The following is a 17,290-nucleotide window of genomic DNA, read 5'->3' as shown; positions in this document are numbered from 1 at the left end:
TGGCAGAAAAAGACTCCGTGGACACCTCTCCTCCATGTACCAAAGAATCTTAGGAGGAGGTAGGGGGGAAATATAACAGATGTAGTTCTTAGAGAGTGGGGCCAGAGCTAAGTGTATTAAATATGTATGTATGCATGTATGCATGTGTATATATATATACATATATATATATATACATATATATATGTGTGTGTGTGGATATAAATACACTATATACATATAATCTTCTAGTGAGAAAAACACAGTGACATTACCAGAAAAAAATTATTTTTGTGCTATCAGAGGCTTGAGTCGTCCTTCCATGCATGTAACTTCCCAATGCTTGTGTTCTCTCCCACTGAAAGCATGTATGTTTGTGGATGAGTATGAACTAGTTTTATGGTGAAATGTTCCATTGTTATTTTTCCTACTGTGATATTGCATTAATGCGTTTATTTCCAATTAATTGTGTCTTCTGGCTGACTAAAAAAAAAGTAAATTTCGTTGTTGTTGATGAGGCCTTATGGATTATGGTTTTGAGTGGATGCTGACACATAGAAGCTCAGATAGCTTTTCCGGGAAATCTGTGTTTGGGAGGAGGTTACCCCATGCCTCTTGGACAGTAATTCATTACTCTCTCCCCCACCTCAACAAACAGTGAAAAAAAAATTGTATATATCTATAATTATGTCTCTGTTAATCTATTTATCTCTATTATGTTTATTTCTGTCTCTTAAGAAGGGTATATGGAGTTACCTGGTTAGTCCATGTAGATTATGAGTGTCCATATGAGTGTCTAGATGTGGCTCACAGGAAGGCAAAAATAGATAGCTCTTGAGACTCCTCCCCTGACTCTTCTCCAAAGAAGACTTTGATTCCTTCCAGAAGAAGAAGCAGGAGGTTAAGAGCCAGAGACTAGCTACTCTGTTCTCCTCAGAAAAAGGGGATTCCTGGTAAGACTTATGTCTATCTGTTTCCTTAAATATTGTTAGTTTAGGAGAAGTAATTTTTAGGTTTCAAGCTGCCCTTTGCTGCCTACTCCTCATGAAAGTTTGGGGAAATGAGTAATCAATCTCTACCATGAGGAGAGAGTCTCATACAATTGGCCTTTGAGTTGAGTTACATATTTATACCTATGCATTATACACACACACACACACACACACACACACACACACACACACACATACATACATACATACATACATACATACATACATCGGAGCCCAGCCTGTAGCTTACTTCATTTTGACCTATTGCTTTTAGTTTCTTCTGGCCAGACTTGCTGTGCTGCTACCCATGCCACGGTATGATAGGCATGGTAGAAAATACAGATTTTTCATTTTCTGGGATTATTGAAACATATCCCCTGAGTATTAGAATGGATTGAGGTCATGATTAGAATGATGAGAAGTTTGGGAAAGAGCTATGAGAAGCCTGGAAATACTAGGAAAAATCAATGTGAGTAGCTTGTTTTATAATAATGGGGCAAAGAATTGATTGTTTTCTAATAGAGGAAAAAACTGATCTTTGATAAAGCACCTCAGTAGTCAAAATTTTGCCTCAATTTTATTCTTGCACTGATTTTCCTTTAATGAAAGGAGAAAGCTTATTATGAAAGGAAATGTTTAAATGAAGATTGAGGCAGAGGGCAAGCATTGCAAGGGCTCTTGAAAAGGAAAAATTAAATTTCTGAAGATTTTCTTTTGCATTAATCTATATAAAATTGTGGGGCTTCTTTTTAAATAGCCTTTTTTTCCTTTCAGCTAAAAAACATCTGGAGTTGATTTTCTTTGGTTGTGGGAGGATGCTGCATTTTGTTCTTTTTATTCACCTTCGTAATAATAATAATAATAATAATAATAAATAATAATAATAATAATAATAGTGCAATGAATTTCTTATAAAATAGCCTAAATATGATTTTATAAATTCATAAAATCTCTGAGTGTTAGCACATACTATTCTTCCTATTTTATACTCAAGAAGAGTGAGAAATAGGTAATTTAAATGTCTTCTGAAAAGCTCTGTTGAATGTCTCATAGGAGAGCTGAATGATATGACACATTTCATTTTAGTATCCATTGCTTCTTAAATACTTCAAACACTTTGGATTTGTGTTGGTATGGCATCTCCCTCCAGTGAAAAGGATCACCTCTTTGTAACTTAGTGGTTTTTCAGAAATTGTGATGATGAAAAATTCATTACCCAGTGGCTATTCTGGAGATGTGATACTTTGAACTTAGGTGAGTCCTTGGCCAACAGACATATAGTCCACCACCAGGACCATGATTGAAGCCTTTCAAACAGTTTGGTATGACTGGCTAGAACTTTCATTCTGTTGACATAACCTTCAAGAGTCCAGAGTTACCTATATACCAAGGTGAGATATTAGAGCAGAATTTTAGTGGAAGAGTATCCCATAAAGCATGTAATGTTTATTCATCAATATTCTATATACTATACTTTTGCCTTTTCTTCCTACTGTCATTCCTCCTACTATCTCAATTTCTGAGGATGAATATACAAAAAAAAAAGGCTATGAAAATTATCTTCTTCTCCTGTGACTGCCTGAAATGCTCATAGAATCATAAAATTTGAAATTTTGAAGGGTCTTCAGCAGCCTAGTTAAACCTATAAATGCAAGAATCTCCACTACAATATACCTAAATAGTGGTCATATATCCTCTGGTTGAAGACCTCCAGTGAAGGGGAAACTACCATATCTCAAGGCATCCTATTGCACTTTTGGAAAGCACTAGTTGTTAGGAAAGTGCCCCAGACATCAAGTTGAAATTGGCCTCTCTGCAATTTCCACTTTGCAAAAATTCCACTTCCATTATTCTGCAATTCCTCCTTGTTCTACTTTCTGGGGCCAAATAGAATAAGTGCATTTCCTCTTCCACATGACGAGAGCTATCATTGTGGCTGAGTCTTCCCTTCTCCTCCTTCTTGCCCACTTCCTTCAATCCACCCATATGTCACAAACTCAAGGCCCTTCACTAATCTAGTTGCTTTCTTCTGGAAATACTTAGTTTATCAATATTCTCCTTAAACTATGGTTCTCAGACCTGAACACAGTATTCCAGTTGAGGTCTAGTGAGGGCAGAGTGTAAAGAGACTTATCACCTCCTTATTCTTGGAAGTTATGCCATTCATTTGCAACCCAACCTTGCATTAGCTTTTTTTTGGCTGCCACATCACACTACTGAATCAATACGTCTCAGCATAGTGCCTACCATATAATAGACACAATAAATGCTTTTTGTGTTGCGTTATATTGTATATTCATCTTACAGTCTATTAGACCCCCTCTCAGTTCTTTTGCAGAGCTGCTTTGTCTTCCCCATCTTATACTTGTGAAGTTGATTTTTTTGGTACCCAAATGCTAGACTTTATACATCCCTATTCCATTTCATTTTATTAGACTCAGCCAAGGGCTCTTTCCTGTAAAGATGCTTTCAGCTCCTGATTTTGTCATTCACTGTATTAGCTGTCCCTCCTAGCTTTGTATCACCAGCAAATTTGATGAGCATATGATCTATGCCTTTATCCAAGACACTGATAAAAATGTTAATCAGACCAAAACCAAGCACAGATTTCTGAGATGCTCCATTGAAGATTTCCGACCCTGTTAACATTGAGTCATTAACAACCACTTTTGAATGCATCCATTCATCCAGTTCTGAATTTATTAGGTTGTATTCTTGTCTAATCTATATCCCTCTATCTTCTCCACTAGAACATAATTTAATACTTTATCAGAAGTTTGGCAAAAATGTACATAAACTTTATCCAAAGCAATCCCTCTTTCTATTAGTTCAATATTCTTGTAAAAAAAAAAAGAAATTAAGTTAGCCTGGCACATCCTATTCCTGGTGAGGCCATCCTGGCTCTTTGTAATCACCATTTTTTTTTTTTAGTACATCTACCCTTTAACAAACTGTTCTAGAATTTCCCCAGGAGTTAAAGTCAAACTCACAGGCCTATAGTTTGGAGACAGTTTCACTTTTTTTTTTAATAGTTATGACATTTGCTTTTCTTTAATTTTGTGATACCTCACCTGTTTTCTATGACCTTTCACATATTACTGAGAGTAGCTTAGTAATCACATCTTCAAGTTTTTTCAGGACCAGAGGATGTAGTTGTTTTGAGCCAAGTGACTTGAATTCATAAATGGCAGTTAGATACAGTCTTGCTATCTCTTTACTTTTCTGTTTGATATTTTTCTCATTGTCATGTCCAGTGAAAAATTTCTTCCCTATTTGCAGGTAAAAAAGAAACAAAAAAAGGATTGAGTAGCTCTGGGTTCCTTCTTCTTTGATCCTCCTTTCCCTTCCAGAATAGGTTAAAAAAACCCCTCTCTTTTTGTTGTTTAATTATGTCCTATCTAAGACAAACCTGAATTCCTGGATCATGGACTCAGTTTTTGATATATGCCCAGAATATATTAGAGTAGAATACCTACTACAGTTGAATACTGAATAATCTAGGAGTACACCAGCATGCACTGGGGAGCTCTTCTATCCTCTTAGTGTATGTGTGTGTGTATGTGTATGTTATTGTGTAGACAGACACAGCATGAATGCAGTATAAGGGGAAGCAAAAGATCCATGTTAATTTGGAAAAGAGACTGTTTACAACAGGGGCACCCCACATTTGTCTCCAAATATTTAAAGTATTCTCATATGGAAGAAAGTTAGTCACAGAGAGAAATGAAGATGTTACAGGGTGAGAGATTTCATTTTAATACAAGAAAGAATTCCTGAACAATTGGAGCTGTCAAAAAATGGCCTGTTTCATGAGGTCTGGATGGCTCAGTTCCTGTAGGGGTTTGAGCAGAGATAAGATAACATCCTGCTGAAGATGTTATAGAGGTAATTCACCTGTCAGGCAGAGAGTCATACTAGATGTAGGAAGTGATTCCAAGAGTATTGTATTCAGTGGCTATTATTCAAGTGATATCAGTTACAAGTTATTTTAATAAACACAGAAGGAAAAAGAACTTTGCTTATTTCTACTGACCTGATCATCAAATGGTATTCATTTACTCAGTAATTTACACACCACAAATCAATTTTTATAGGTGAATGTATGTGCAAAAATTAATTCAAGTATGATTATTGCCTTTAAACCAAATATGTTCTAAATAGGGATTGTTGTTTCAAATTTCTGAATAAAATTATTGCATAGCATTTTGGAAATACAGAAAATTCTCTGTTGCTGTTTTTTTTTTAATAAGAGGGCATTAGTTAACACTTATGATTTTGAGATTGAATTAGAATAAAATTATTTTGATAGTGAAGGGATAGGGATCAAATCAGTCAAGAAGTAGCAAAACAAGTCTAAAATATCATATAGAAACAATGAAAAAGGGGCAGCTAGGTGGCACAGTGGATAGTACACTGGCCTTGGATCCAGGAGGACCTGACTTCAAATCCGGCTTCAGACACATAACACTTAGCAGCTATGTGATCCTGGGCAAGTCACTTAACCCCACTGCCTAGCCAAAAAAAAAAGAATATAAAAGAAACAATGAAAAAGATTGTTTGCTGATTAGACTTGCATAATTTAAGATGTACAATTTGGAAATGTTTAGCACTAAATTCTGCTGCATGTCATATACTTTTGAGCATACAACCAGTTTCTAGCACGATAAAATCTCATGATTGATAACAAACACTTTTGGGAATGAAAGAAAATTCACAATTCAAATTCAAATCAGGGATTTTTTCCATTGACCACTAGATGTCAGTACTGAACTGGCAAAAAATCTGCACTACCAAGCTTTTAGACAACATGCTATTAATTTATAATAAAAGCTATCTGACAGCTTTATTCTGATGAATTATGGGAATCCAAACCATAATTCCCAGGCTTTGGTTTATAAATTGTCATTGATTTTAATGTTCTTTGTAAAGTTGTGGCATGCAACAAATTTTCCTGCCAAGAGCTGTTAAATAAATAGTCCTCCTCTGCTCTGAGTAGTACATTGAACTTGTTAGACTGATGAGCAGAACCAATTGATGGTTATCCATAAACCATTTATGACAGAATGCACAGCAGCAATTTGAACAATTATTGAATGCATTTATTATATATATTTTTTAATTCTCAAGTGAACCGAAAGGAATAGTTACAGGTAATAGACAGTAGCAATGCCACACAATTCTTTATAAGAAACATCCTGATTGACAGATGACTAGAATTGTTGTAGGATTTACTGAGGGCTCCTCAAACCTTGCTAGAATTGTTTAGTTTTTTCTATTGTGAAATTTGGCACCCATAAAGTATATTCTGAGCTTTTTTCTAAAGAAAGATGGTTAGTCAGTATAAATGCAAAAGCTTTTGTCTATGGAAAGATCACTTACACACTGGCTTCAGAATAAAGGCTAGCTTATGCTCCAGATATCATTCCTGTGCATTTTAAGATACAGTTTATGTATACAGGACTGTGAAATTTGTAACACTATGAATGTTGATTAAATGCTTAATCACTTAGAAACAGAAGTTTTGTACCAGCTTTATGCTGGTCTATTTGATTTCACTCCTAAGAAAACACTTAACACCCCCAGCATTTTTCAGAAGGGCCATCTTTTGAATTTGTTTCCTTAAAAATAAAAATCTCCAAAACATCCTTTGTCAGTAACAACTTGCCCTCTACTTGTCCTTAACTGGTTGATTTCTGGTTATATCATTTAAAATTTGTCATATGTGTGATGTTTTAGAAATGTTTTGTTTTTGGAAGGTTTTTGGAAAGCAAAGTACTGTTAATGCCTGTATTTCTGATAATAAACCTACAAACATGGCAAGTCACTTAATCACTCTCAGTCTCAGTTTCCTCATCTGTAAAATGAGGGGCTTGAACAAAGTTATCTCTAAGGACCCTTCTAATCCTGAATGTTATGGTTGTCATGGGCTTATGAACTGCTTCAGGCATTGTAAGTCAGTGAAACAGAGTATGAAAAACCAAGGAACTGACTCAAATATTCTCTATTTAGTTCATTTTTCTTGTGTTTCACTTTTGCCCCAGATGTGGTGATGTGATATCAGTCCACACTCTGGAAAAGCTCCTCTGATTCTTCTTGGCAAAGGAGTGGGTCATGGGCCAAGAACATCAGCTATAACTCAGAATTGTGTGAAAGTGTTAAAATTCCTTAAATGCTGCTCTTATTTAGTGCTGTTTTTCTCTGATTTAAAAGAAAAAAAAAGAAAGGAAAAAGAAAAGAAAAGGAAAGAACTCCAGGAAGATAGAGTTTCATACACATATGGCTGCCTTTTACAAGTCATTATGATCTGTCATATAAATAGTGTATTTACTGACATTTCAAAATGTGGACACACATTTATTATTTTTTAATAGTTGCTTTTCATTGCAAGCTTCAAACAAACACACAGACATTAGAAAATATGCAATGGGTCCACAGGTTCAAGTATCAATGTTATTTTCACTTCAAAAAGCTAAAAGACAGCCTAATGCAGAGTCTAAGCCTTTAGACTAAATTGAGTTAAATTAAATTAAGCTGGATGGAAAGTTAGAAAGGAGTGTTAGTTTCAGGGCTGATACAATTTTTCAGTGTGTGTGATGAATAGTAGCTGTGTACTTTAGTGTGTTTTTTCAAGGGAATTTTAACAGTAGTCACTTTTTTCTCTTCACTCCATTCCAACAAGCATTATTAATACTAAGTGCAAGGTGTTGTGCTAGATGCTGGGGATACAAAGACAAAGTGAAAAAAGTAAAGGTCTCTCCCTTCAAGAAGCTTACATTCTGCTGAGGGGATACAACATGTAAACACGTATGTTTATATATGATTATTTTACAGTAAAAAGAGTCTTCCTTCAGGAGACAGCACATGAAGGAAGGGAAGAATTCTAAGTGGAAATGATGAAAGATTGTATTCCAGGCATTGGTACAGTCTGTGAAAATGTACAGAGGCAGAGGATGAAATGCCAGGTTAAGAGAACAGAAAGTAGGTCAGTGTGGCTGGAATGTAAGTTGTGCGAAGAGGTGTAATATGAATTAAGACTGAAAAAGCAGACCAGAATCCTACAGTAAAAAGCTTTAAATGTCAAGCTGAAGAGTTTGCATTTTCTCTGAGAAGTAATAGAGAGCCACTGATATTTCTTGAGCAGTGGAGTAATATGATTAAATGTGTGTTCATGAAGATATTTTGGTAGTTGTATCATGGGCTGGAGAGGAAAGAAACCGGAAGTCAGGAGTCCAGTTAGGAATCAGCTTCAATAGTACAGGTGAGAGCTGATGAGAAATTGAAGTAGAGTAGTGACCATGTAATGTGAGGTATGTTTAAACAGTTAAATTGACAAGACTTGGCAACTGATTGGAAAATGGTAGTTAGGGAGAAGGAAGTGTTGAAGATGACACTCTGGTTTTTAAAGGACCTATGAAAATTATGTGGTTAGATGTTTCTAGAAAGAGTGTGACTTTGGGTTGGAAGGGAGATAGGAAAACTTGAAAATTTTGTTGGAGTTCTGAATTCTAAACTCAAGTCACCAGTAGCTAGTTGAGTTAAATACAAATGCCCACTTCTGCTTTCTAGGTAGATAAAATAACTTTATAAATTTAGAGCTGGGAGGGACCTTATAAATTATCTAGTCCAACCTGTTCATTTTACTGAGGAAGAAACTGACACTCAGAAAAAATGAGTGATGTGCTCCAGGTTCACACAGGTAGTAAGTAGGAGAGCTGAGTTTGAAGTCGTGTTCTCTGGCTTCCAATCTAGTACTCTCTTCATAATATCAAACTTTAAAATCTTTAAGACAGTATCTTCCTGGTCCCTCCCCCCATAACTCTCCTCTTAAAAAGGGAGAAGGGCATGGAATTGAATGAACTGATTGTATTTTTCATCTTCTAACAAGTTGAACTAGTATAATAAAGACACACCTTTTGAATCAAAATATTTTGTAGGGAAGGATTTTTAATATTCTTTAAAGTGGTTTAGTATCTTCAAAAGTAAAAATTATGTGAATTTTTTATGATGGACATTTGTACATATTACTTTAAAATGAGAAGAATAAGTGATGAATTTCAGTATGTGTGATGAATAGTAGCTGTGTACTTTAGTGTTTTTTTTTCCCAAGTGAATTTTAACAGTAGTCACTTTTTTCTTTTTATGCCAATCCAGCAAACATTTATTAATACCACTAAGTGCAAGGTGTTGTGTTAGATGCTAGGGATACAAAAACAAAATGAAAAAAAAAAAGGTCTCTGCCTTCAAGAAGCTTACATTCTACTGAGAGGATACAACATGTAAACACCTATGTTTATATATGATTATTTGAGAGTAAAAAGAGTCTTCCCTCAGAAGACAGCACATGAACTGAGCCTTGAAGGAAGAGAGGAATTTTAAGAAGTAGAAGTGAAGAATGATTATATTCTAGACATTGGTGCAATCTGTGAAAACCTAAGTAAGAAAAGGGAAAAAAAGAAGGAAAGGGAAGAAGAAAAAGGGAGACAAAAAGGACGTAGAAGAATATAGGAAATAAAAAAAGCATAATGATATTTTGATGGAAAAGTCTTTAGAATAAAACCAATAAATCATTCATTTGGTTTTTGTTGGCCACCTACATACATAGAGGGTTAAATATGACATAATAAAAAGAAAACTGACCTATGAATCAGAAGGCCTGGATTCTAGCCTTACCTCAGTAAATTGACTTTGGGTAAATTCCTCAACCTTATTGTGCCTCAGTTTCTTCATCTGTAAAATAAATAACAGGATCATAGATTTAAGTTTTAAGTTATATTTGGTTAAAGAGGAGTACTATAGGATCATTGCTCAGGTAGACAGAACAATAATTGACCATGGAGAGAAGGCAGAGGTGCTTATTATTATTGTTATTGTTATTATTATGATTGTTTTGCTTCTATTGTTTTTCTGCAAAGAAGAATTTTCATTAGACTGGACAGGAAGTTGGTAACCAATATGAATAGGGAGACAGTAAAAGATCTATGTCCTACGTACAGGGGTGGGGAACCTACAGCCTCAAGGGCCACATGTAGCCCTCTTGGTCCTCAAGTGTGGCCCTTTGACTGAATCCTAACTTCACAGAACAAATCCTCTTCATAAAAGGATTTGTTCTATGAAACTTGGACTCAGTCAAAAGGCTGTTCCTAAGGACCTAGAAGGCCACATGTGGCCTCGAGGCCACAGATTCTCCACCCTTGTAGGATATTGAAAAAGCTGGAATATGTACTGTCTTTTAAACACTGTGGATAACAGGAGAAATAAGGGCAAATATTGTCTGATTTTCCACAGAAGATAGGAATTGGAGTATAAATTCCAAATATTAAATAGGTAGGCAACCTCTAGAAAAAACAGTGGTGATCATAATGAACCTTGTCTCCAAGACCAGGTAATGCCAGACTCACCTGATTTTCTTTTGGGAAAAGTTTAACAGACTGGTAGATCAGGGGAATGCTGTAGATACAGTTATCTAATTTTAGCAAAGCATTTGTTAAATTAGGGCAGCTAGATGATGCAATGGATAAAGCGCAGGGCCTGGAGTCAGGAAGACCTGAGTTCAAATCTGACCTCAGATACTTACTAGCTGTGTGTCCCTGAGCAAGTCACTCAACCCTTTTTGCCTCGGTTTCCTCATCTGTAAAATGAGCTGGAGAAGGAAATGGCAATCACTCCAGTATCTTTGCCAAGAAAACCCCAAATGGGGTCATGAGGAGTCAGACATGACTGAAAAATGACTTAACAACAAAAATTTGTTGAATTCTCTCTTGTTCTTCTTATGGAAAAGATGGAGAGATAGGCAGATTTGGAATTGATTGAATGGTTAGGCCCCCAAAGTAATCACAAATGATTACATATGCAAAATCTACAGTAGCATGCCACAGTAATATATTTTTGCCCTTATGCTGTTTAACATTTTGGATGTTTGGATTTGCATTTGCAGATGATGCACCCTTGAGAGGGAATCACTTACAGATTAGATGACAGAATTCAAAAAAGATTTTGATGGGCTACAACATTGAATGGAATCAAATGAGATGGAATTTAGTAGGGATTATTGTGATATCCACACTTGAATTAAGAAAACTGACTTCACAAGTACAAGATCAGGATGCTATGCCATTGCTCTTCTGAGAAAGATCTGACGATTATAGTGAACTTCAACCAGTGAAGCTCAATATAAATTAACAATGTGATAAAGCAGTCAAGAAGGTTGATGGTGTTAGACAACAGGAAGAGAGGAAGAATGTTCACAAATAAGGAGATTGTAGTCATACTGTCCTCTGCCCTGAAATACTGTGTTCAGTTTGAGGTGCCACATTTTAAGAAAGTATTGATAATCTGGGGAGTGGCCAAAAGAGACCCAAAACTGTGGTAAAGTGGCTTGAGATCATGCCATATGTGAATAGGGTGAAGAAACCGGCTATGTTTCGCATGGAGAAGAGGCCTCTTATAGGGCCATCATAGCTAACCTCTAGTATGTCAAGGGCTGTCCTGTGGAAGAAGGAAAAGATGTTTTGCTTGTTCCCACAGGAAAGAGCTAGAAGCAATGACTGAAAGTCAAAAAGAGGTAAATTTAGGTTTGATATTATAAAAAAAAAACCATATCAAGTAGAGCTATCCCAAAGTGGAATGGAAGTTTCAGGAGATAGGGAGGATGCCTTTACTGGAGGTATGGAGTGAAGGTTGGCTAATTACTTAGAGGGTATGGTTCAGAGAAGATCCTTTTTCAGTATGAGTTGAAATAGATGGTCTCTGAGGTCTCTTCCAATTTGGAAATCCTCTGATTCTACATGTCTATGATTAGAAGATACCTGAAGTCCTTACTTCCACTCTAGCATGCTTCAATATCTCTCTAGCTGCATGACATTGGGGAAATCCCTTGACCTCTTTGGGTTCTGATTTCCTTATCTGAGCTAGATGATCTCTGATGTTCCTTTCTAGATCTAAATTATTATGTAATTTGGAGGATACTCAGTATGTAAGTTCACCTTCATACTGTTACCAATATTGTCAGCTATGACTGATTGGAAACAGAGTTTTTCTCATCCTGCTGTTCAAGCAGCTGCTAATGGGCAAAGATCACCCCAGCTCCATTAGCCCATAAGCAGCTGATTTAGTCTACTTACAACATTGGATTCTTAAAAAAAAAGAGGATTGAGGTAGCTCTGCTGTTGGGCTAAGGCTGTTAAAGTTCTGATTATTGTCATGTCAGATGTACAAGTGGGTCCCAAAGTGGAGTAAGAGTAGTCAACCTTAAATGGCTGGCTTATAGACATGGCATATGAAGTATATATCTGTTTTTACATTGTAAGATAATGTCTTGAAAATATTTTGTAGTACTATAGAAATTAAATGTATAGATGATGTTCTGATAATTTGTAGCACTTAAAATATTGAAAGCATTCTTTAGAGAGGAACTAGAGAAATGCTCAGTTACTTTGTTTTGCCACTTACCTATTCTATACACTATAATGAGAACAGACAGCATCATTCCAAAGCAGTGGAAATCTCTCTAAACTTTATAGTTCATACCTTCTCTCTTGGCAAAGGGGTAATTAATTATTTTGGCTGAAAAGGCCTTCATTTTAAACTCTTGGTCTGCTGAGAAAACAAGGATTCTAAAATTAAAAGCTACTTTACCTGGAAGGAATATTAGGAGCTATTCTGTTCAATCCTCTCATTTTCTCAAAGAGATAAACTGCCTAGGAAGTGTTACACAGTGAGTTAGCCTGTTTATGTTAAGACAGAACTTAACTACAAAGAATGGCTACATCAATAAGAATCACAGGATCCAAAAATTATATACTACCTCAAGAGCCATATGATCTGACTCATACCTGAAAAAGGATTATCTGTAAAACACACCCTGAAGGATTTAGCTAGCTTTTTGCTCTAGACCTGCTGTGAGGGCAAACGTACCACCTCCTGAGATAGACCATTCTGCTTTTGGATAGCTGTGCTTGTTAGGAAGAATTTCTTATTGTTAAGCTTTAATTGCCTATTTGAAGTTTTCATCCATTGCTCTTGGTTCTTGCCTCTCAGACTAAATAGAATGAATCTTCTCCCTCTTCCACATGACAGCCCTTCACATATTTGAGGACAGTTATGATGACCCCATAATTATTCTTTTCTTCATGCTAAATATCTCTAGTTCCTCCAATCTATCCCCATATGGCATGATCTTGAGGCTCTTTATCATCTTGTTGCCATCTTTTAGACATCCCCCATCTTATTCTCTACATCCTTCTAAAAATGTGGCACCCAGAACTGAACACAATATTCCAGATGTGCGCTGACCAGGGCAAGTAAGTGCATCACCTGACTTGTCCTGAGAGCTCAGCCTCTTTTAATTCAGCCTGAAATAGCATTAACTTTCTTGGGTACTATGTTATCTTGTTGATGTATATTTATCTCACAGTTCCCTAAAACCCTAAGATTTTTTTTTAGGAGAACTGTTGTCTAACTCTGTTTCTCCTCCTGCACCCAATCTTCTACTTAGGAAGAATGTGAATTTGATTTTTTATATTCTAAGTGCAAGTCTCCACTTTTATCTTTATTAAATTCACTTTATTTTGTTCAGTCTAGCCCGTCAAATTATTTTAGAATCCTGATTCTGTAATCCAGTATGTTAGTGATTTCTTCCAGCTTTGTGTCATCTGCAAATCTGATAAACATGCCATTCATGCCTTCATCCAAGTCATTGATAAAAATGTTAAAGAGCATATAGGATTAAACACAAATTCCACTAAAGACTTTCTTTCAGGTTGATATCCAAACCTTGATAATTACTTTTATTATGTCTAGACATTCAATACATTTTGAATTTGCTTAATTTTATTGTCCCCTACTGACTAGCCCACACCTTTTCATCTTTTCCATAGGAATGGCATGAGAGATTGAAAGCAAGATCTGTTACACAAAACTGTTCTGCATATAATATGGCTCACTGTTTAGTTTCTACTCTTGGTTTTTTTTATATACCTAGATTACTTTTTCATAACCCAATTTTTAATCAAACTTAGGGGATTCAATATTACTTTTCTTCCTTTGTGTCAGGGAGGGCTAACAGATAATATTGGAACTCTATAGGTACTCCTGTTCAATTATTATTCTGTTCTAACTCTGACTGGGGCAGCTAGGCAGCACATTGGATAGGGTTGGGCCTGAAGTCAGGAAGACTCATCCTCCTGAGTTCAAATCTGGCCTCAGACATTTACTAGCTATGTGACCCTGGGAAAGTTACTGAACCTGTCTGCCTTAATTTCCTATCTGTAAAATGAGCTGGGGAAGGAAATGGTAAACCACTCCAGTATCTGCCAAGAAAACCCCAAATGGGGTCACAAAGAGTCAGACAGGGTTGAAACTACCAAACAATAGCAAAATCTAACTCTGATGAGGTTCCACAACAGCTAGCTAGCATTTACGTAGTGTTTTATAGTTTGTCAAGTACTTTATATATCTTATTTACTATGAACTTCATAACAACCCTGTGTGATGGGCTAAGTGAAGTTAATTGACTTGCCAAGGGTCACACAGCTAGTATCTGAGTCAAGATTTGAACTCAGCACCTACTACTCACTCCAAGTCCAGCACACTATCCAGCATGCCACATAGCTGCCCTGTGTCTAGTTCAAAAGAAGCTCTGGTTATCTTTATTATCAAATTATATGAGGTAAAAATGTGCTTATCCTTTTCACCTGTTCAATAAGATGTTGATCAGGGGCTTTTAACATTCTTAGAGTGATATATAATTAAGTATATGTATCTGTATGATATCGTATACATATATTTAAATATATATACAAATATCATAATGATATGTCAGATATTTCAGATTGTTCAAAATTCCAAGCTTAAGATGTAGCAATATAGACAACTTTGCCTAACAACTTTCTGATCATTATTATCAATCAATCAAAGTGTTTTTTTTTTTTGACGAGGCAGTTGGGCTTAAGTGACTTGCCCAGGGTCACACAGCTAGTAACTGTTAAGTGTCTGAGGCAGGATTTGAACTGAGGTCCTCCTGCCCCAGTCAGTGCTCTATCCACTGAGCCACCTAACTGCCCCAAAGATTTTTTTTTAAAAAGCAGATATATACCCACTAAAGGTGTTAGCCACTATTGCTGTTTCCACTGAACAGAGTTCAGATGGAAGAGAGATTCCCTTTAAATAGTACGGTCTATTATAATTTGTGAATTGCATTGTGCTGACTGAATCAAGGCCCAGACCACTGCAGGGCCTCCTAAATGAAATCTATAAATTCTCAAGAGAATTCAGCTTAATTATCCACATAAGAAAGTCCAAAAGGATAAAGAATACTTATTGTCCAATCAACAGTAACTATTATTAAATGACTATGAAGTGCTAGGTATAGTGCTAGGTTTTAGGAATGGATGCAAAGGACAAAATCGTCCTTGCCCTCAAGAAGCTTGAAGGGAGACAACATATACAATACTTTCATGTATATGTGTATATAAAATAAATATATAAAAATAAAAATAAAGCAATTGTATTATCTGAGGGTGGGAGAATCAGGAAAGCAATGTTGTAGCTTAGTTTTGAAAGAAACTAGGGGTTTTAAGATACGAAGAGCTAGTGCATTACAAGCATGTGGCTTTTGCAAAAGAACAGAGATAGGAAATGGAGCCTGAAGAATAGTAAATAGGCTAATTTGACTGGTCTGTAGAGTGTGTAAAGAGGAAGAATACAAAGCAAGGCTGAAAAGGTCCAATCTATGTTATGCAGTTGGATGGACACCCCAATATCATGTCTGGGACACACTTTAATATGGACAATGAGCTGTTCTCAGAAGTGCACAGGATAATAGGCTATATTGCCTTTGAGAATTTGTGTACTGCTTTTAATAAATCCAGGATTCTTCCTGAATGAAACAAAGGCCCATATTTCAACACCAATTATCTACTGGTCATGCTGCATTGTTGTGAGTCATGAAATACCACAACACCCAAAGAATTAAAGTTGAGGGTCACCCAAAGGACAATGGAAAGGCACAGAGTGGGTGGGTGTAAGCAGGCTGCAGAACCTCACCAGCAAAGAATTGCAAAAGAGAAGAAACATAAAAGATGTCATTGGAGAGATTTATGGTGGAAAAGAAGGTGGGTCAGTCATGAGGCAAGAGCTAAGGATAAAGCTAACTGATAAAGAGTGCCCACACTCCTGTGTTATCCATGCAATGTCAAGAAATCTCCTTTGTGGAGGACCTTCAGGAAGGCATAAGCAAGAGTTTCACAGTTTGAGAGCACAGGGATAAATTGTAATTTGTAGCATTAGACTGAATTTCCATATTCCTGAGATCATAGATCCATTGAAGTATCATTCTCAAAAATAAGATCTCTTAAAATTTTGGATCATAACCTAACAAAATTTCATGCTATTCTCTTTTCAATCCTCCCTTCTCACTCCATTCGTAAGCATTCAAGCACAAAGTCCAAGAAATCAAGGCTTAAGAAGTAGTTTATATACTGAATAAGTGTTTTTCAATAAATTTTTTAAAACTTGGAGGGGAAAAAGAGCTTCACGTAATTTTGTAGGACCTCTGAGGCCATGAGTTTTTAAGTAATCTTTTCTGATGTTTTTAGACAGACCATTAAGCTGAGGATAAAAGTCTCTGTGTTCAATATCTAGATACATTAAGCATTAGGTTTAAAATTTACAGTTTTCATTTTGACAAGGAAAATGACATGTTTGGTCTGGAGTGCTACCTTGAACTGTTTTTCAACACTGAGACAGGTTGTCAGACTGAAAGGTGGTGGTCTGTGCACTTAGTCCCTGATGCTTGTGTACAAGGGTCCAATGAGGTAAATTGTTCCAGCCCATCAGGAAATTCAAGGCAAACCCTGTAAAAATGAATTGATCTCTGATTAGGAAAAGGGCAGAAGGGAATAGGGACTAGTATAATACAAATACACTAAGCTACAGGGAGAAAAAAGTATTTGCATAACACCATGCAAATAATATCCAAATAATCCTCCATTTTTATTGAGCACACAAAAGGATCCTTCTCAACCTCCATCTGACCTGTATTCTAATGCTTATGCAATGAGTCTTTAATAGATTTATCTTCTTACTTGACATCCTTTATTATTCCCTCTTAGTTATTATGTTACTCTTTCTGATAGTCACTGACACAGGTACCAGAATTTACCTTATTCTAGATTCATTCACATTTGTGGATTTTGTTATGGTACCTGGTTGCTAAAATAAAGAATTAGATTTGTTCAGGGGATGGAGAATACTTCAGCTTAAATAGAACATAAAACAATAACTGTCCCATAAAAAGGGTACTGATCAGTGAGAGCCACAGT

General features: G+C 36.1%; 1 long non-coding RNA gene across 1 annotated transcript in view; it reads right to left on the bottom strand.

Annotated features, from left to right (window-relative positions):
- Window positions 1–3,683: 3,683 nt before the first annotated feature.
- The window catches only part of LOC110213858 (uncharacterized), a 42,961-nt gene continuing 29,354 nt past the window's right edge, over window positions 3,684–17,290 (bottom strand). The window contains exons 2-4 of the long non-coding RNA XR_002326130.2: window positions 16,688–16,822; window positions 9,642–9,698; window positions 3,684–4,240 (exon numbers count right to left, since the gene is read on the bottom strand). This is a non-coding gene — a long non-coding RNA (uncharacterized LOC110213858). The remainder of the gene's footprint in view (window positions 4,241–9,641; window positions 9,699–16,687; window positions 16,823–17,290) is intronic.

This window comes from Phascolarctos cinereus, unplaced genomic scaffold (assembly GCF_003287225.1).
Source record: "Phascolarctos cinereus isolate Bilbo 61053 unplaced genomic scaffold, phaCin_HiC Scaffold_1;HRSCAF=81, whole genome shotgun sequence".
Taxonomy (NCBI): Eukaryota; Metazoa; Chordata; class Mammalia; order Diprotodontia; family Phascolarctidae; genus Phascolarctos; species Phascolarctos cinereus.
The sequence above is the reverse complement of the archived record's forward strand: the minus strand, read 5'-3'. Positions and strand labels throughout refer to the sequence as shown.